At 39.9% G+C, this 18457-nt stretch overlaps 1 protein-coding gene across 2 annotated transcripts in view; it reads left to right on the forward strand.

Annotated features, from left to right (window-relative positions):
* Positions 1–18457, forward strand: part of sdk1a (sidekick cell adhesion molecule 1a) — a 399871-nt gene that overhangs the window by 180338 nt on the left and 201076 nt on the right. The window lies entirely within an intron of this gene.

The following is an 18457-nucleotide window of genomic DNA, read 5'->3' on the forward strand; positions in this document are numbered from 1 at the left end:
CCAATTTTCTACTCCAGACTGATCCAGAAAAGCCAAGGAATCCCCATTTACACCCATGTGAAAATGCTGATTTTTACAGCAGAATTAAACATGTTTACAGCCTTTTACAAAATAACCAGAGAACTCTTTACTGTGCTGGTACACACTGTGCAGAGGGATTTTTTTATAGATCATCTGTTTTGCTTTTAGCAAGGCTAGGAGTTGTGTGTGAATTCGTATAATTAGGAGTGTGGCTGGATTGAGTGACAGGTTGGCTATGGCTGTTTGATAGGGCTCGCCTTAACTCCAACTCTATTCCTGTTACTAGATTGATTCAAAGTCACAGAAAGTGTAGAAAGCCTTTCTAAAATGGCAGCCACCATTATTGGGCTTTTGTAAGAGTGTATGTAACGTAGATGTGAAAACACTTTTAGTCGCGTGATTTAAACCCATCTATATACTGTGTTGCACTTGGCTGAACATAAAGAGACAGTGTTGAGTTCTTACTGTGTTGAAAGTGTATGAAATCCGTGGTCACAAGAGGGGATAATTTGTCCAGTTTGAGAGAATAAAGAAATGCTCTTCTACACCTATAACTTTTTTTATTTATAAAGCTGTATTAAGCTGACCCATCTTCAGAAGTCAACATTTCTATGTTTACTTTGTTGTCATTGGATTTGGGCTCCAAATGGAATTAGGAGATTGGAATGGGATTAGTGGCTTAGGTTCTGGAAGTAAATTCACCTCTCAAATCCTCTATTGTCATGTCTCAAAATCCTTATATCAACATTTTAATCCAGGAACCCAGCCTAGCAACTACCCCTGGACTCATGACTATAAAACATTTGATTCAGTGCAAAAACAGCATTTCAAACGAAAGGGACTACGTATCCCATAATCTACTGTGATACCTTATAGTCATTCTAAATGATAGTTTTTATGACTTTAAACCATATGGGCATTCTTTCTATATTTATCTTAATTGTGGTGTTAAAGCCTGGTCACACACTGCTGAGGGATGGCATCCCATTATTCAACCAGCATTTATCACAAGTCAGCCAACGTGGTTCTGTTGGTCACTCTGGCATGAACAGCACGCCCAAAGTGATCCCACCCCACAAGTGTTCATTGCGGTTTGGGTCAGGAGAGTTTCGGTCCCAGACTGTGGAGATATGGGATTACTACTGGCTGCAAAATCTCATCTTGATATATCTCTGCGTTGAGATTGCCTTTAACATAGGTAATTAGGCACATGATTGTCAGCACCTGAGGGTACCAGAAGCTCGAAACAAGAGTCAAAGCAACAACAAAATAAGCTGTTTGGGACTAGCAGAGAAGATTTAGCAAATTTTTGATGGGTGCATCCCACATACTCAGCTCTGCTGCTCATCCAACAAATGCATGATCTTTACAAATGTGGCACCATTTAAAAGCAAAATCAACAGGCCTTCCAACGGTTTAAGAATTATTGCCAAGAAGCATTGTTACAACAAATAAATAACTCACCAACCAAATTTCATTATTTGTCATCTGCAGGGGACAAGTCATTTTTTGCGGATGTGATTAACATTTCCATGTTTATAGCAGGCCCAGCCAATCAGAGACACCACTGTGGCACTCTAAATAATGGGATTTTTACTTTCAGAAACACACTGTTGAGCTCTATTATCAATAAACCCTATGGTTTTAGTGTTTTAAGCTTTTAAATCCCTAAAGACCCCATCTCTTCCATTTACCAGCATTCATTTACTTGGGATGCCTTGGGATCGACTATGAGTAGACACCTAAATGCTGATGTTATGTATAAAAATTATTAGATTGTAACCGAAAGTTTATAAGTTCTATTTAAGCAGTCAGTGCAACTTCGGTGGTTTGGTTTGCCTTTATTGCTTCTTTCAGAGATTTAACATAAAGGTGGAAAACTTAAATTTAAAGGCTCATAACAAGAAGTACATCTCAAATTCTCTTGGTTGCTCTGCTTAGTACACCCAACCATGAAAGCCTGGACATTCAATATCAGCAGTGTTAGTTTGAACTCTGGCTGCTATGCTTCTGTCCTCAAATGAATACACATTTTGAAGTCAAGATTTAAAAGGAAAATTAAATCTCAGCGTCTGGAGTCACAGCCTTTATTTAAGGCTATCCAGACATACGAACAAGAATTAGAAAACAAGGTCTGATTTTAGTGTGAAATTACTGCCTCTCTGTTCAGCTGCTCTCTTTAGCTGAGCAGCTGTGTGATAGTCAGAAGGTGTGAGAGAAAGACAGAGAGAAAGAGAGAGAGAGAGAGCATGTAACGGAAAGACAGTGAGAGAAGTCAGCTCCAGTTGTGTAGTTAATTGGGAGCACACATAATTAGTGCTAATTAGGATAATAGCCATTTGTCTAGAGATCCATCCACCTAATGGGACTACAGCAGTCACTGAGCTGCACACAGACATAGATGCACACATGGAGCTGTTACCATCAATCCAGCCCCCCTGTTAGAATATGTAGTCATGTGCTGTAGATCTTTTCTATGACCTACTGTGAAAAATATTTCTGCCATGAAAAGAAAATGTTTTTCTGTGTGTGTATAATTGAATAACCTCTGTATGTGGATGTTAAAAAGACAGGCAGATGTAAAGCAGAGGTAGAGAGGAAGTTAGTCATGGAGCTCCTGGAGCTGAGCAAACAAAGAGGGGAGAGAGAAAGTCTCCCTCATGTGTTTACCCAGCAGCTGGCTTCATCCCTCTCTCCTCGTCTCTCTTCCTGCCTTCACTTCACCCCCTTGCCCTGCTCTGCTTTCGTTTCCTGTACCGTTGCCTTTCCACTTCTCTCTGCCTGTCCCCGGGGCCATACCAGGGGACATTAAACAAACGCAGTCTGTCCAGCAGCCCTCGCTAACTCTTGCATATAAACACACACTCACACACCAATTACTTTCCAACAGCAGGCCCAAGGCCATGTTTGCACAACTTCCTCGATTGTGTGTGAGTGTGGGCAAGCTGTCCCTTTGCCCGTGTGTCTATGTGTATGTTTTATGTAGGACTTATTGGTCGAGGCAACTTGCCAAGCCACTGAGTGTACCACAGAAAAGTCTCCCTTTCTGTGTCCGTTTGACTGTTTGAAGGAACTGTAAAGGTGATTGAAGAAGCTGGCCTGTGGTTGAGGCACTGTGTTAATTATAAGTCATGGTGCTGCAGAGTGTGTAGGGCAGGAGGTAAGGGGATGTTTTCTGAGTCAGTGAAGGTGCTTTTAAAATCTCTCACAAACACATTAGCGTTCATTACCATTGTAACCTCTACCATCATTCTGTTTTTCTCACTTTCTCCCTCACTTTATTGGCCTTATGTGCAGTCACATGTGCAGGCTGTATTTCACTGAGTGGGCATATCAGCAAATCTAACCAAGAAGAACTAAGAGACGGCATTACTTTAGATAAGGGGAGAAGTTACTTAATGGGTGTCGACAGAAACTGAAACACAATTTAGACATGAGAGTGGAGTTACAGACACTTTCTCATGAGTTGTTTATATACAGGTATTACTGGTATTATTAGTATGTTTTGCTTGGACTGGGCAGCATGTGTGCTGATCACTACTCCAGAGTAGCTGTAACACCGATGTTTAAGCCACAGTCTGTTTTAGGGAGAATGATACAAGGTTTGAACTGTCTTCCTGCATGACGATTTAAATTCCAGCAGCACAGAAAGTCCACGTGCTGCCGTGCTGCTCTTTGTAGTACCACTTGTTTTCATCTAACTTCGCGAAAGCAGATGGATTTGCCAGATTCCATGACTGCCATCAGGCAGATTCATCCGGCAAAACTTCAGGCTGGAACCTTTGTTACAAGTTAGAGGATGAATGGACCAATCAGCATCATTTGAGGAGAACGAGGCACTAGATACAGTTGGGGTTTAGCTGTACTGCAAGCCTGTAAAGAGATTAGCATGAATTCAGCCATAGCGTAACCTGACATGCAGGATATACTGTTTTATATTTACATTGCATGAGATATACTTCGTCTTCATCTGGGTAACCTCCAATACAAAATTCATGTCAGAGATTTCAGGGGGGGTCTGTCTGCTTTGAGACTGCCAAAATTAGATAACATATGAATAGTTCATGCAATGTTCTCTTGATAATAAAACCTTTGTGTGGGGCTATTTCATATAGATTTGAACATTGAAAACTTTTAAATTTGATGTTAATTTTTGACGTTTTGTTTGTGTTGGTCCTGGGGGTCATCAGCTCCTCTACATTACAAGTACGGTGGGCTCATAGGAAAAAAAAGATTGGGAACCACTGTGTTGAGCACAGACCCACAGCTTGCAGGTTGTGTGGTTCACCTCTATTGGTCATTTGCTGTCTTTAATAAAGAGGCTTTTTATTTCTCTGTTATCATGAAATTCATGATTATTATTTAAGGAGGGAGAAAAACTGTTAAAAAGCATCTCACTAGCTGGTCTGTGTCTTCAAGTATCCTTGCATGTCAGGCAGTGATGTGGCCGTTTGAAATGAACAATGGATGGAACCTTTTTTCTAGGCTTCAGGCTGCATGCAGTGGGTGTTAGTGGCAGAACTAATGGTACATGTCTCAACATTTATACATCACATATATATGTTCCTTTGCAATAAATACATTGTTTTCTTCTGTATCTTGTCGCCTGCTGTATCAGAAGACTTGCCGAGTCTGGGGCAAAGTAGAAAGGATATGCCTTGAGTGTTATTTGATGGTGAAGAAACAGCAGTAGTTGCTGGACTTTTACTGAAAATTTATAAAGAATTCACAAAGAAAAACTGTGTATAAAAACATGGAAATGGCTTCCCAGTTTTCAGTCCTTTTTATATCAATCTGACAAGACAACCCTTAGAAAAAATCTGGACTTTTTAAGGTTGTTGAAAGGGGGGTATCAGGCCCAAAACTGGCTCAAATATTTTATAATATGTGTCCTGCATTACTTTTATTTATTTTCAACAAATATGCCTGAACATTTTTGAGAATTTGTATACCGTTGACTTTAGATCTCTGAGGCCTGTAGCTACCACTAAACAGGGTCTGCTCTACCTTCAGATATTTGCAGAGGCATTTTAAGGTCAGACTGAGCACCTTGATGCTGATACACAAGAGAAGCCCTGGAAGTGAGATGACCTGAAGCTACAGCACACAGTTGCAGTTTAGATAAAAGTGTGCTTTCAAATGTGGACAACAAAAATGACCTTTTTTCTGTCTCATGTTGGCAGTGCCACCATCGGCACTGAAAAGGTTTTACCAATTTGGTGTAGGACAAACTTGCGTGCAGAGAGCCCTGACCTAAGTCCCATCAAACACCTTTGGGAGGAATAGAGACAGTCTGCAAGCCAGGCTGTATCAGCGTCAATGCTCGACCTCACCGGTAGTTTTGTCACTGAATGTGAACAAATCCCTGCAGCCACTACCCAAAATCTGGTGAAAAGCCTGCAGCAACCATAGAGGATTTTGTAGCAGCTTCTTTGGATTTGAAATGAGATGTTCAGTAATCTTTGTCTGCAACTAGTGTGTGAAGATTTCCAGTTTGTGACTGTATGACATTTTTAGATGTCTGGTTCCATCTTCTATCTTTTAGGATATTGTGACATAGAAAACATGTCTTCACACCTCAGAATAAGAACCTATAACAGCAGACAGTACACTTTTGTTGGGAAAAAAGACTATCTTTTAATAACCCATAGTTGCGTTTGTTGTTTATCCTTGTAATAGTTTTAGTAATTACTGGAACAATGTACTTTGTTTTCGTGTCCATTTAATCAAGGTCATTTATTGTCAGGCTTGTAGGAGGTTGCGTGTACGTCTGATTGTTTGGCTGGAGGTGCCCAGTGTGTCTCTTTGATAACAAGAATGCTTCCCTGTTATCATTTTAATGTAGTCCAAAATATTTGGGGGGGTTGATTTAAATTGAGATAGACACAATCCAGTCCATCTAAATAGTTGATGCACATTTTTAATGCATCAGCAGTCTGCTCCATTATTTCTTCTCATTTGGTTCAGCTCCAGTGGGCTTATTATGGAGACATGGAGATGTTTGGTGCATGTCTCTCCCTGCTGTTTATTACTCAATAAAAGGGACGCAGATATTTAAACAGTATTTATCAAAGTGTGGAACAAGTGCTAAGGTGTGCTTGATAGGTCCTAGCAGGAAAGCCAATGACATCTTAATTTTGGGATTCTGCCATGCCCCCCTGCTGGGCAGAGTCCAAATGTGCAGTATGGGGCTCATACAATTAAGGCCAACAATATCGTTCTCTTTGAACCACATGTATTTTTAGCAGTTCAACATATGGTCCATAACTTAAAAGCTTTACAAATAGCAGTACAAGCATTTCTGTTTTGGTCCACAAGGCATACAGTGGCCTTAATGCAAGTTAAATGTCTGTTTTGAAACATTACTGATGTCAACAGACTGTGACAGAAGCTGCTATAAAAGATGCTAAACAAATTTAGAATATCAGCAAGTTTTAATCACCAGTTCGTGGGGATAGGGATCCTTTTTTTTTCTGATTCCTAGAACGATACGCTTTTTTTTTTTACAGTGCCTGTGCCTGAACAATGCCTGAGTCAATACTTTTGAGACAATTAAAGGGTGTTCAAAATCAGTGGGAGACTAAAAGCTATCTGGGTATAGTAAGTGATTCACAGAAAATCCTTATAAGATGCCAGTCAAATATGGAAGAAAAAAAGAAGGAAAGAGTTTCCATTTCTCTTATCTCTTGGCATGTAGCAGTGTGCCAGCAGAAGATGAACACAGTTGTGGCTGTGCATTCGCTAGGGTTTGACTGATCATAGGCCTGGTAATCAGGCCAATATTCGGTATCTGTCCAGTTATCTGTATCTGCATTTTATTTTAGCCAATCCTTGAGTGTCCACTAAAGGCTGGAAGCAGAAGTTCAGTAGTAACATACTCACCCAGTGTTAAAATGCTGATCTTAGGGCACTGGTTTGGCTTGGTGGGTAGAGCAGGCACCCATATACAGAGACTATAGACCTAAACACACTGTTGGTGGGATTGATTCCCAATTTGGGTGCTGTCTGGTGCTTGTCTTCCTCACACTATCCTCAGCTACTCTCATCAACTCCCCACTCTCTTCAGCTATCCTGTCTACAAAAAGGCAGAAATCCCCCCCAAAACAATCTTTACAAAATGCTTATCTTTATTAGAGGTTCAAGGGCCCCATATTAGACAGAAGCAGAATATTTTTGGGAGCACTTCAGTACTTTAATGTGGTACTTTTCCCAGTATGTAAAGGAGTTAAAAAGTTACTTTTCTCATTATATAAGGTAACAAATAATTTAAAAGTACTGCTACCCAGCACGGGTTATGACTGTTACCACATAAAAAAAGAGATCTGTTAGGGGCCATTTTGGCCTCATTAGTAGACATCTGTGGAAGGGAAAATACTGTATTGGCCTGTATTCATGACAAGTCTAAATAGAAGACAAACAACCACTGCCCTCCCAAACTAATTTTTTTGAAAATGACCTTTTAAAATATTTATCTGGGGGCTTTTTGTGACTTTAATTATAGAGAAGGACAGTGGATGGATTCAGAAACAGGGATGAGAGAAGGGGGATTGACATGCTGGAAAAGCGCCAGAGGCCAGACTTGAGCCTGTCCTGCCTACGTACATGGGGCACGACCCAACCACTTGATCATGAGCACCCCAGAAAAAGACTTTTTGAAGAGCAAATCTCGAGGATTACCTTTTGACTTGTCGTTACACAGTGGCATCTCCCACCCTGTTCTCACAGAAAAGTGATTAATTGATGGCACAGACAGCACATTCCTACTCTGATGGAACAATGAAACTCCATGCCCTCTTAGACTCTGCTTTAGTCTGCTTTCTGTCAAAACTTTTCTCTTGATTCCCTCACAGAACAAACCTTATGTTTAGCCAATGCCATAACATTTTGACCCAAATTGAAATCTTAATTTAGCCTTTGGCCTTCTTCCTAACTTCTTAGCCATCTCAGACTTGAACAAATGTTTTTGTAGAGATAACTTTTCAAGGCGTTGCATTTTGTCTGAGTCAGAGGATTAAAGAATGTTCAGCTAATGTACTGTACAACAAATCTCCAACCTCAGGCTGTGTTAACAATAGCTCCATTTAAACTATGCATGGAAAATCACTAAAGCAGTCACTGTCACGCTCCTGGCAGCAGAATGTCAAGAGCCACTGGCAGCGGTCCAGTTCTTGGTCTTAACTCACTTAGACTCTTTAATCTCATTACAAAAACAGATCTATCGTATTTTCCAAACTACATAAAACTGTTGTAGGAAATTGGTTCAGTTCTCTACATTGTTTTTTTTCTTTACCTCAGTTCACCGCTTGAATCACCTCTCTTTTTTATCTCTGTACTTTATACTGTTATTTTAAAAGTGTTCAAACCCTGTATCATCGCAGACTTCCAAATTCTGCTTGAACCCAATTTACCCTGAAGCATCACCACAGCAACTAGCTGTCAGGCATAACTTCCAGCCTCTAGAAGGGTGTGTTATTAAAATCAGTGAGAAATCCTTCACTGGCAGCTTTGTGTTCACACAGAGTCACTGTGCATTCAAGCTCAACTATCACAGAAATGCTATTCTTTATCGATGACTTGCATATTTATCCTCATAGTCTGAATAAAGTTATGAGGGAAAGTTTGTCTTGTTTGTTTGCTTCAGAACTGTGAAACCATCCCGGAATGAATTTTGCTCCAAGTCTGTAAATCAATGAAATTAAAAAGAAAATCCAAAAAAACCCAAAACACTTTCACTATTAGTGGATGATTTGTTATGCCAGTGCTTCTAGGTTGGCACTACTCCTTTTTCTTTTGCAATATAAGCCTTTGATTGCAGTCTTGCAGATAAAACTCAAGCCAGGAAAGAGAACACCCATCAAATTACATATTGATGAATATGGTACACAGGATTCCTCCCTCCTCTCTGCTTTTAAACAAAGCTCCCTCTGCAGCTAAGTTTTATATTTGCCAATTACTCAGAGATAGACAACACCACACCACAATTCATTCTGACAGGCAATTCTGAGAGCAGGATGGTAAAAAATATGAATATCTAAACTGGCATTGTTGAATCTTCCACTTCCACAATGCATCTTAATGTGGACGTGGAAGATTCTGCATCAGTACAGATTGCTTATGTATTTCCGCCTTATGACTGGACTGCTTTTAATACAAAGGTCTGTGTTAGATGGGACAATTTTCCCTGTCTTAACCATTGCACCAGTCACACGTTAAACTACTTAACCAGTCAACTCCTTTGTTAGGACTGTGCTGGTGCCTCAACATGGAAATATTCAGTGCACAGTGCTGTCTGCAACATGGAGATAACAAGTGAGTTAGTAAGAATGAGAAAAGACGACAGCAAAAAAGACATTTTCATCAAGGATGCACGGACTTTAGGGCTGGGCAATTAATTGAAAATGAGATTAAATCTCAGTATGGCCTGCTGCAATTTTCATTCTCTGACATTGCAATATTTCCTTGACCTGAAATGTGACAAAATACCAGTTTGATACGATTTTTTTGCAGGAGAGATTTTATGCTTTACACATTATGCATACATTAAAATTACTGTTTATGGAATAGTTTACAAAAATCCTACCTTTCCTGTTCATATATATTTTCTTCATCAAAACAAGAATAACATAAAAAAAACCGTCATCCCCTTCAGTATTGCAATTGATATCAAATTTGCTATGTAAGCCAAAATTGCAATTCAGTATCTTTTCAAAATCTTTCATCCCTAGTTTATTAGCTTATTAATTTATCTAACATTGTGCTGGTTATAATATAGAATTGTTTATTGCTTGTGTTTGCTGAACAATCCGTAAGATGAGAAACCTAAAAATAATTGGATATCAAATTACAATCGCAATATTGGCGGGGGAAAAAAATCGCAATTAGATTATTTTCGCAAATCGTTCAGCCCTAACGGACTCTTTCACGTTCATTGCAAGTTCAAAATCAGGCTGCCTTGTACGTTTCAGTTCAGTCAAGATTGTTAAATGCTATGTCAAACGTTAGTGAGACAAAAATTTACAGGAATCGTGGTACAATCTGACGATTCCTAATAACATGCCAACATTGTTCCCTTAAAGTTACATTAGATTTGAGTCATTATGACTTAAAATTTATACAGGCCGCTAACTGTCACACTTTCAGCTTAGATTTAAAATCCTTACAGGCCTATCTGAAGTTCAATACTCCAGTTTAAGTAAATAATTTGAAGAACTAGAACAACTTTGAAACAACGTTCTACCGAGGAATGTGGGATTCATTTTTTGTTATGTAGCAACAAGGAACGCTGGTTATAAGCACTCTGAAAAGGAAGTTTCACTGGCCCTTAAATTTCTGAGCTGCACATAGATATGTAGGTACATAAAGGGACATTAGTGACTTCTTAAAATGTTCTTAAAACCATCCATGGTGGCAAGATGGACTTTTTTGTTGACATAAAACAAACAATCTTCTCTCAGGCCATTACCCAAATGTTAGCTTCTTCTTTCTCCATCTTGGTGGGTTTGCAAACCAGCTACATGCATATCATAACCTGCTGAGTACATATGCAAGTGGGCCTGGACATGGAACAATGCTAATGTGAGAGCAAACCTCAAGATATAAGGCCTAAATTACAAAAAGCTGTTTCCTTTCTAATGCAAACATTTTGCTTAAAATAAGAGAATTTCTTTTTTTGCCATTAATGTTGATTGATGTCATTTAGTTGAATGACAGAAATGTAATCTTAAATGTATAAAATCTAAATGACATTGTGAGTTAATGTATATCTGACAGCTTTCCCGCACTGATAAAAAGTAGCCATGTGCAATAATATAGAGAACTGGGGATGCAACCCATTTTGATGAATTGTAATTGTTGCCCTGATAATTTTAATGAAATTATGAGACCAGTGAAGATGCACAGCTCTAACCTTAACCTGGTGTAAAGTTTCAATAACAAGTTTTGAAGTAGGGTTTGTAACCATCCACAGACACACACAGAATGTGGCATTGAGCTGCTGAACCTGGGCCCGTTACCTGTCAGTCATTCCAACAGAGAATCATGTGTCTGCCGACTTCAGAAACCAAAGCAAATATCCGCTAAAAACGGCCGCAAGGAGCTGTGAATGCTTCCAACTGTGTGAGTATCTGTGTAAGAAGGTGTGTGTTATGTATACAGTGTAATGTGTGGGTGTCTGGCAGCTACTTGATTTGGGGATAAAGCTGCCAAAAGAGCCTGCTGCTTGGACTTGGTTTACAGTTGAGGATCCTTCCTTCTGCACTGCTGCTGCGCTCCTCCATTCTGGGCCTATGTGTGTTAATGTGTGTATGAGACGCAGAGTGCTTCAAGACGGTGGCCCGCTGCCTATCACAGATTTTGAGGGAGGGCAGACGGGGCCGAGGTGGGCTCTGTTGGCAGGAGCGGCAGTCTCCAGACACGCACACAAACACTCTTACATGCACTTAAATATGAGAAAAAAATAACCACTCATTCATGCGCTGCCTCGCTCACTCATCCTCTGGCCTGCGACATGTGTGTGCTAATTAGCTCCTGGCACACTCGTATGTGTGCGTTTTGTAGTCAGTCTTGCAGTGCGGACACCCATGAGTGTTTATTAAATGAGTCTCGAGGCCAGGCACTTAATGAAAGACCAATCTGGCTTGGTGATTTGGTTCAAAAAGAGCTTAAGGGGGAGGACAAGGGGGGAGGTAAGATAGGACGGTCGTGTGGAGCGAGAGGGACAGATAGTGCCATTGAGAAACAGCTTGAAGGAGAAAAACGCTAAGAAAACTGGATGAAACCAAGAAAGATATGCACAGATTGTAATTTCAGAGAGAATGGAAACATGGGCTTTGAAAGAGGCTGCTTATTGATTGATACAGGGAGAAAAGCAGAAGCAGAAGGAGACAAGGATGTAGCTGATTACTGTATTTTAATTTCTCTCCTGCCCCTGAGGATAAAATGTCCAAACACACACATGTGAAAACATAACCATGTAGCGTCATGCACACTTTAACAATCCAGCTTGTCTGTAATTAAAAGCATGAACAAATTTGTCGACTTTAATTAAATGTAGAAGTGAAAGAGAGCAGAAAATGTGCATGTAGAATTTATGTTATTAAATCTTGTACATTACTTGTTCTCTCCAAATGAAAAGACACATGTAAGCAGCTCACTAGCACGTCTATTTAACGCTTAAGGGTGTGTCGGACAATATTACAGCTTTAAGAATGAGATTATTCAACAACACTCAGAACAAATAAGGAAATTTTTTATTTTTCACAGGGAATCTCACAAAAATTGACATCCTTTAATCTCTGTTGGCTGCCTTCTAATTGGCAAACTTCATTTCTCTACCTCTGCGTTTCATTTGACGACATTATGTGAAACCAAGCAGGAGACCTCCGGGGGGGGGGGGGTTGAAGAGAAAGTCATCACAGATCATTTGACATGTAAAAAGAGCATGTGCACTAAGTACTTGAAGAGTAACTAAACCCGCAGACCACTTTTTCAGTTGAAAACTTATTTACATGGGGATTTAGTAGTGCTAATTATCAGTTAGGAGACAAATCTTGAAATTTAATCACAAAGTATTTAAGTTTTCCTTTTTGTCTTAAAAATGTAAATAGCAATTCTCCTCTACACCAGTGTATCCCAACCATATCCCGGAGCCCCCCCTGCATGTACCTAAGAAAAGCAGAAACCCAAGAGAGATGAAAAAGTGACACACTGCCGACAAAAATCAACATAGATTTAAATTGTTTCACTGATTAAACCCTAAAAAAGGCCTATTCATGCTTTTCTTATCAAAAGACCTGCATATAAACTACTTGATATCTGCTCTATCATAGTTTTAGTCAAGATTTGCAGACCTAACCCCCCCCCCGGGGGGGGGTCCCGGATCCCAGGTTGGGAACCAACGCTCTACAGGTACTCTACAGTAACTGAATTATTTTGAGAAATCTCTAGATCTGTTGGTCTGTGACAAATGTGGTGCTATTTGTTGTCACCACTGAGCTATACAGCCACTGCCCACTGTTTCACTGACTGTTAACTTTTACTCACAACAGCCTACAGCTGAATTTCATTCTACACCAATCAGAGACATTGCTTTGACACTTCAGGATTGTGGGAATGTAGTGCTGTTGCCTTGGATCAAGAATAAAACATGTCTTTCATAAAACAAGGTTGATAATATACTTGCATGTGTCTTCTACGTGACCATACATCTTCACTTCTCCATTTAAATTGTCTTTTGTTGAAAACAACCTTTAAATTTGCCTCTAGAAACAGTGCCTGATTGAACGCAAACATTTTGCACATGTAAGAGAATCTCTGTGACACTCTAGGACTACAGTATGTAGTGCTGTTGACTGTGATTGCAACTAAACCATATTTTTCCAAGAAAAATAATTAAGTAGATAATGTAGGAATTGAGCAGCAGTTCTGCATTGAATGTGAAGTTTCCTGGCATTGCCATTGGACTGTGGGTGATGCAGTACCAGTGGCCAAGATTGTGAATAAACCAAGCTTTTCTTAAAACGTGGTCAACTACATGAGAAAGGGTGTCTTCAACATGGGCATATATCATTGTTTCACTGTTAGGTAGCTCATGGTTAGTGTTAGTAATGATAAGCAGCAAAGGGTTTCCTTTTTTTTTCTTACATCTCTTTTTTGTTAATTGTTTTAGGCTGGTTTTTATGTGGAAAATGAACATTGGGTTTAGCTGTGTTGAAATGTCTGTATTGTGTGGTAGTCTTGAATCCACCATGCCATCAGTGCACGTGAGGCTGCTGCTGTGTCACCTTTAAATGACATCACAGGACTCAGGTAGATGGCCGCCGTTGAGTGGATGAGTAGAAGCCAACTCACTTGTTACTGGAATCTGCAGCTGGCCTAAATCCATGGACTTGAATGAAACTAGTCTTTATTTTTAAAGTTACAACCCAACCAAACAAAAACCAAACTCAAACAAAGCTTGGGCTTGCCAATCAATGCCTTAGAGATTGAGCAAGGCTGGAGGCCCAGTTGGCCACCTTGCAGGTGAGCTTGTATCTGTCTTAAAAACGAGTCCTGTCTGTCTCGTTTTTGTATGACATTGGATGTTAGGTTGAGTAGATTCCCTGTTTATTTACCTTGGCTTAGCCATTATGTCTTACAGTCATGTCTCAAAATCAGCATGGATTGAGTGAGAGTGATGTGGCTGATAATAGACAGCAAGAAGGGAGTAGACGTTTCTAATCTAGAATAAAACTCCAGAGTAGATGCACCTCCGCTGAAACTCTGGGTTGTAGTTCCTCTTGAAGGAATTTTTCAAGAAGTAATACTTTTAACTGAAGAAATGTTAAAAAGTAAATATGCTCTCTTAATTGCACCTACTGCATGGTCCCTTCCTCCTGGTGTGCTCCTTGGACTTTGATTCTTAATAACTTTGCACCTCCCAGACTCTTTTTCCTCAAACATTATGGGCAGGCAGAGGCATGCTTTTACTGTCTATTAATCAGCATGTGTTGGATAAAACAGATGTGATAAAGTGGGCTGGTCAGTGGGGCTTAATGAGCTTAACAGCATAAATTGCATTATAGACTGTGGTGGGGATGAAGAATCTATCTTCACTGTGTAATAGGTGAGAGAGAGCAGCAGAAGGGTTTGGTGAAAGCCTCTATTTCAGGCGGTGAGATGCGGCTGAATGCGCACACACACACACACACGCACAGAGCAGAGACATACACTCACACAAATAGAGTGTCAGCATTGGGGTTGAGGCTCTGGCTCTTGTGGATGTTCTCCTGGGAAATCACACAGAATAAAATTAGACCTGAGGAATTCTGTCTGTGTGTAAGAGTGCAAGTTAGTCAAGCAGCCCCATGCTTCTCTCTAGCCTCTCCTCAATCAATTTACTGTTCAACCAGTGGCTCCTATCTTTGATTATTACATATTTAAATAAGTCTTTGTTCCGGGTCTCCTAACGTACAGTAAGGGGATATCATGTCATATTGTGTAATATTATGGACATGATCACAGTCATCTCTAAGTTGTCACACAAGTAGATCAGTGATTAAGCTCAGTTTGTTGATGGAAGCATAAACTGTAGATTATAAAGGAGACACTTGGAGCCTGGATGTAAAGTAATTAGCATTTATGTAGGATATAATTGTACAATCAGACAGCTGTAGCAGGGTTAATCTGTGGCGGTCAGCTTTCAATTTTTTCAACCCCAGCTTCAAAGTTTCCAAAGACAGTCACTTCTTTATGTATTTGGGCTCTGCTACAAGAAACATTATTGTTTCTGTTCATCATTGCAAAGTTGTGTTGTGTTATTCAAATCAACTTGAGTGGCTCATTTTGTTTCATTTGCAGGATCCTCAAATGATGGTCCTTTCTCTCTTTTCTTTAAAGATGTGCAACTGCCTGTAATGCTGTTAAGTTTTACTTTGGCAGGACATCACATATTTGTCCAGTCACAGCAACTAAGTAGTCAAAGTGGAATAAAAGAAAATTCTTAATGAAAGGATAAAGTGCTTATAATGGAGAAATCCCTAAATCCTGTTATGCATTATCACACTATACTCGGGCAGGATTGTAAACTGAGGTCTTCTCACCCACTTCATTTAGTAAGTTTATTATTTGTGCCTTTTTGCTCATTTGACAGTGTTTTTAACAGTTCCTTGTATAAAGATGCTCAAACAACATTGTCTGCCTTTAGAAGTGTTTCGATCTGTATTTTGTAATCATAGTAGATGAGCTGCATCTGTGTATTGCACTGCTAGAAGCTTAATGTTAAACATGAAACGTCACACCTCAAGCTGCGCATCTACTGGGACAAATTGATGGATGCATCTTTCTTATACATGGATGGTGATTACATACTGGAAAAAAATAAAAGGCATAAAAAATGGTTGTCAAGTGTATTGTTCCTGGGTGTCATCGTTTTATATTGATATTGACCCCCTGACTCAACTGTGCAGACCAATGGGCAGAGAGCCAACACTTCTCCAGGGTCCCAAGTGGTTGTCAGTCCCCTTTGCCAGTGTTTTGTTCATTTGGTCCTCCAGAAAGATGAACAGTGACCTCCAGCTTCCCAGAACCACCTCCGTTGATGCTAACCCTCACTGCCCATCATGTTAACATAGAGACATTCTTTACTGTACCTACCCTACCACATGGCCATCAGAGCCCAAAACAGCTGCCGCTATCAACAGACCCAGGCTCCGTACATGCAAGCTCCAGGTAGTGACAGCACTGATACCACCAACCTTAGCACGCCTCATAACTGACACCACAAAAAGACAACTATTCCTGGTGCCAACATCAAACATGAAAAAGAACTGCATAGAGAGCACAGAGGAAGTGGAGAGACAGGGAAAAGTGTATATAAAAAAGATTTTATGAAGAGGATTGTGGGAGTAGAGAGCATTCACCTCCACCAACTGGACTGATGCTCTACCTCTGCCTAAGAAAAAACAACATCACTGGACATCATCAGGTTTTCACCAGGCCATTTTATTTAGTCTGAGAGTCTTTCTTTTAAAAAGAAGGTTGGCTTTGACCTATATACCAGTGCAACTAATACACTGATAAAAAGTGCTAAACCATGCAGTCATAATCACCAGAGTTGGAATGACATTACCGTATATTCCTCTATTATGTTACAATCTCGCATGTAAAGAAAATAGTCTTTAATTTAAAGTATGAACAACTGGTTTAGTTGAAAGGACTCAGCTTAAGATTGGCTGAGTGAGTCACAGACTTTTTGTCTGTCAACTTCACAACCATCACTGAGGCTGAGCCATAGCCACAGAGCTATAGCCAGTAGAGGTGCAAACTCTCAGTGGCAAAAATTTGGGATGAACAGATGCATTGGTTTAACATTGGTATTAGAAGATATCAACTCTTTTGACAAATAACTCAAATAATGTGGGCATGTGGATGGCCTGTTGGCCAAACTCTTATCTGTTTTCATCGTTAAAGATGATTGAAAATGTTGACGTTGTGGGAAGGTTCCACCCAAAAAATTCGATTAAAAAAAACATATGGATCAGTATCAGCCATTGTCAGTTTATACAACGGTGACACCAATGACTCGGATTTTTATAGGATGTGCATGTCTAACTAAAACGGATGGCACTGAAAGAGTTACAGAGCCTCAAGGCTTAAAAAACAGTCTGTTGCTTATATATTGGTGCAACCTACAGTGCTGTGCAGAACCGAAACGGCACCAATGGGTAGGAAGGATTAACACAACCCTTGTCATGCTCTGGATGTCCTTGCGTACTACCAGGGGCATGGGAAAAGTCCATACCTTCAGAGTAAAATAAGGGGTGGATGTGGTGCGTAAGCACAACCCAGGATATTGAGTGGGTTGCCATGAGCCCCTAGTTGGGCTGTGGATGTACAAAGGGCCCAGAAACTGCCAGCTGTCTTCGGGCATATTACAAGGGTTGAAAAGGCCCAGACAAAAGAAATACTGTTTAGCTTGACCTTGGTTGTTGGGTCACACAGGTGTTGAGCTTGACTCTGCCCCCCTCCAGCTCTGGGTCCCTACAACAAATCCTTAGCCAATAATTGACTGTATCTACCTGATTATACAGTAAACTCACACTTAACATACAAATGTACATTGTACAATGCATTAAGTTGGTAGTTTGTTAAAATTAACCTAACACGTCTATAAATATGTAGGGAAATATGCCTACAGTTTGTTTTGCAGTCATGTAGTGTTTGAGTTATGTTTATGTTGACTCTGCAAGAACACCTATTGGGTTCAACAAAATCATTCCCTCTTTTTGCTGGTAGGAAAAAAAAGTCTAAGGAAAAGCACTGTTTGTAAGTTGCAGTATTCAATATCATGCATTTTGCATTTCTTTCTTTTAATACTTATTTTTATTTTAGCTGAAATCACATTGTCTTATGTCTTTACAATAAAAACACAGTATGTGTGTAGCTGTGCTGCTGGGGAGATAGAACAGACAGACTATAAAAAATAAATGCCCATCTTCTCTCTTTAATATGCTTTTTTCTCCCTTTGGTCATATTGATTTTATTACAGTGTCAGATCTCAGGTTAGAATATTGGATGATTTCCATTCACTGACATGACAACACAAGCTGCATCACTAACAACATCAACTTGCACTTCCTGCCTGGCGGCATCTGTTTACCGATTCAAAACTCAAGTGTATGAAAATCTGAGCGCAACGGATGTGTTTCTTTTGCTCCTCGACTCCCTCCTGCGATTCTATTCCTGCTATTGTGCTGCCCTGAAAAGCAACAGCATCACAAACTCTGTTTGTAAGTGCTTGCTTCTTAACTCTCAGTGCTCCAGTAAGAACAGAGCATCTTGTGTGTTTGTAAGAGTGTGTGCTTGGGTTTTCTGTATTTATTGATTGTTGCTGGTATGTGGGGAAATGAGAAAGGATCAGTGTAAAGAAGAAAACAACAAGAACTCCCAAAAAGAGTGA

Source organism: Cheilinus undulatus, linkage group 4, assembly GCF_018320785.1.
Source record: "Cheilinus undulatus linkage group 4, ASM1832078v1, whole genome shotgun sequence".
Classification (NCBI taxonomy): Eukaryota; Metazoa; Chordata; class Actinopteri; order Labriformes; family Labridae; genus Cheilinus; species Cheilinus undulatus.